Genomic DNA, 4,021 nt, shown 5'->3' with positions numbered 1-4,021 from the left:
CACTCACAAGGAGCTGTAGAGAAAACCAGAAACTTATTTTAGAAAAGGACCTAGATATTGTCATATCCATACCTTTTCAGAAAGGTAGTGAGTGGGAAAGGCTTCCCTCGCTTCCTTCCTGAGGCTTCTCTGTATTAATACTCATAGCTGATGTTTCCTCTGCCGCCACCTTGTGGGGTTTTAACTAACAAACTTTAACTGCATGGGAATGGATTAAGCTGACATCAATTAAACGAAATTGTAACTATGTACAATTACAGATTTTTTGGACAGTTAATAGAAAAGAGAGGTAATCTATGTTTCCCAGTGGGAAGATAAAAACCTTGGCTATGAAGGCAGAGAAGGTAACTTTTTACTTCATTACCTGTACTGCTAATGCTCTGCCTAACCTTGAAAAAAAAGTATTTATTTATTTGACTGATTGAGACAGAGTCTCACTCTGTTCCCTGGGTGAGTGCCATGGCTTGGTGTCAGCTAGCTCACAGCAACCTCAAACTCCTGGGCTCAGGCAATCCTCCTGCCTCAACCTCCCGAGTAGCTGGGATTACAGGCACATGCCAGGATGCCCAGCTATTTTTTTCTATTTTTAGTAGAGATGGGGTCTTGCTCTTGCTGAGGTTGCTCTCGAACTCCTGAGCTCAAGCTATCCTCCCACCTCGTCCTCACAGAGTGCTTGAATTACAGGTGCGAGCCACTGTGCCCGGCCAAAAAAGTCATTTTAAGTTGAGCTGCTCAAAGCCTAGGGAACTATTGTGACATAATCAGAGGATAAGAATGTAAACATCTGTACGTAAGGAACAGGGTGACATGTATTGAGGGCATTTGTAGGGATAGATGTCATGACTATGCCTACCTTACACTTACACTTCTCTGCACCTTCCTTATGTGGTTCCATGGCATCCTGAGCTTACCTCTAGCCAGAGCGCTCATCTTACTTTGTTGCAACTGCATTTTGACTTATCTGTAATTCCTAGTAGGCTGTGAGCTCCACAAGGACAGGCAGTGTGCCTTCATTCTTTTTGAATCTTCTTATGTCCCTAGTGATACGATGGAACCTGGCACATAGGAGGACTCCACAAATATTTAGTGAATAAGAGCTAAAAGGAAAATATTTTCTGGAGCTTTCTATATATTGCTACATTTAATCTTCACAACTCTATGAGTATATGAATGGGCCTGATGTTTTCTATGCTCAGTATTCATTCATTTTATTTTTGATAAAACTGCTCCCAGATTTTCTCCTGGAGAAATCACTCCTGTATCCATTCTCAAACCATCTTTAGGTGGGATTGATCAGCTGGAGAAATATGAATCCTGAGAGAAACTATTGATATGCCAGATGAAACCTAATGGGAAGCCAGTCCTGGACTTTAGTCACATAAGTCAATAAATTCTCTTGTTTAATATATTGAGTTAGATTTTCTGTTACAACATAAAGAGGACTAATTGATCTTGTAATAAGGAATATCCTCATTTTGCATTGGAAAACCAAGATTTAAAGATGTATTATGCTTGCCAGTGTCACACTGCCAACAAATGAACTTGAAGTCAATTGCAATCCCTAAAATATTTATTCCACAATTTCTTCAAGAGTTAGCATGGACAATATTGACTAGAACCAACTAACCTATTCTCTTGAGGTCATAGTTTGTGTGTATGAATGAATGAAATCAGTATTAATAAAGTTAAAAACAATTAGCTGCTAATTATGCAACTGTGGGTAAATGAAATACAATTCTACACCTCACTTTTCACATTTCTAAAATGGAATAATAATAATATATATATACCCAATAGGATTGTTTTGGGGAATAACACTGCACAACACATAGTTCCTTCTCCACAGTATTTACTCTCTATATAGCTATTTTTATAGAATAATGAGGTATTTAATTAAAAGAAAAATGTATGACTTATAATTGTTTTTATATATTATATTTTTATCAAATGCTATTGTTCATAGAATATTGACTGAATCATGGAGGCAAATTATCATTGTTATTATTAAAAAAATTCCCCATCATTTCATTTGAATTTTTTATACTAGAAAACTCATAATTTGAAATACTAGCTTTAGGGAGAGAGATGCTGCAGACTGTGTTGTTCAAGGTCCTCTGTGTATCTTCATGGTGCGAACTTTCCTGGGTAGCCCTTTTTCTAAGAAAGAGATATATTGTCAGGAACTGTGAAGGATCTGATATTTTACTCTACTTGCAAGCTAACAAGTAGCCTGTTACAGTTCCATAGAAGTTAGCAGAAGGCATGAGATTTCTGGATCAGAGACAAAGGACTTTATTACTCAAAACACAATAGGCAACATGAACTTCATATGCCCACAGATAGATTCCCCTCCCTTCAGAGTCCCACAGGGTAAAGTAGAGCTGCCGGGTTGGTGCTGCACATGCAGTGAGTTTGTTATCAGATGAGAGGAACTCCACACTTAGGAAAGTCCTGTCTTTTAAAAGGGCTGCTAGAAAACCTACCCAAACTTTGCCCTGGAGGGTAATATTATCTTTGAAATTAGATGTGCAGAAATGCAACAGACCCATGGAGACTTGACTCCCAACATACACAAATGCAATATACCAATAAGGCTATATTGATGAAAAGAAGATGCACAAAATTTTGACCATAGAGTTAGATTAACCTTGTAAATGTAAACACTCAATCTTTTCTAAGCATTTCTTTGAATATGTATTCAGTTGGAATGAAACAATTTGTTCTGCTATCTAATGATTTATCACTTGATGCCTTAATAAGCTATATGTTCTTCCCTCTTATCAAGGTTTTACCATTCCCCTCTATTTATTTATTTATGCCAATAATTTAACCTTATTGGTTAATGTATTTCTCATTGTGTTAGAGGAACTAATGGACACTTTCTCAAGAGTAGTTTCTACATTAGCTTCCCTTCTCTGCCCCTTCCTGGTAAAATTAAGTTTCACAAGGTCCAACATGTTCCCGCTGTGTAGTGTAGCTGAGCAATAGCCACATAGTTCTGCAAGGTTGATTTCCTTTGCTAATAGTTAAAACTTTTTGACAGTCTTATTTTTAAGAAACATGTTAGCCCTTGTGTACTTCAAAGATAACTCAAAATAACATCATCCTGGTCTTTTTGTTTTTGTTTTTAAGATGAAGCGAGAACTGTCCTGTCCTTTTAAAGCTGGAGCTACAAAATTCACTTGAGTTTCAGAGAAAAAGAGACTTGTCTATTGCTATTACTTAATAAGCCAAAGTAATTGAACATTTAACTTTTCACCAAATGATAAAAACCAAGCTGTTCCTCTCGGTATCTGTAAGTAGGAGGCACCTCTTAGGAGTCTGCTGAAAGGCTGTCACTGGTAAGGTTGCGAGATAATATGAAGCATGCCTTCTATATTATCAACTTGTAAACAGCAAATCATTTCTTAGTATAGGTGCATATCCTGTGCAATATTTGGGCCATACCTGTACATTAAAAATACCGTTTATTTGAAAATAAAATTTAACTAGACATCCTGTATTTTTATTTGCTAAACCTGACAATTCAGGTTACCATTTATGTACCAAACAGACTACAAATAACCTTTGCATAAAAATTGGCGTCCAGTGTGTTTTAGCACAGAAGCACTCTCCTTGGGGCACAGGTGGGGTCATGGTTTCAAAGTTTTGACGTGACATCAACACTACACAAAAATAAATGTAACTCTGCAAACTTTGGAATTTAATAGATGTGTTTTGAAAACAGTGGAGTAGTTAAAAGTCGTCAAAGACTTGCCGATCTGGGATTTTTAGGAAGACACAAAACTTGAATTAGCTCATGACTAGGAGAACCTTTCCTGACCGCGTGGGAAGTAACAGCGGAAAAGGCCTCTTCGGGGCTTAGAAGCAGAGCGCGCGAGAACTTTAGCGAGCCAATAAGAGCCGAGCAAGGACAAGGTGGGATGTGCGGTAGCCAATCAGAGCCGAGAAGGGTGGGCTAGACTCCGGGAAGGGGAGGGCCCAGCAGTACGGACTCCGCAGGGCGGGACCCAGCCAGTCA

Source organism: Lemur catta, chromosome 8 (assembly GCF_020740605.2).
Source record: "Lemur catta isolate mLemCat1 chromosome 8, mLemCat1.pri, whole genome shotgun sequence".
Lineage (NCBI taxonomy): Eukaryota > Metazoa > Chordata > Mammalia > Primates > Lemuridae > Lemur > Lemur catta.
Note: the sequence above shows the minus strand (reverse complement) of the source record.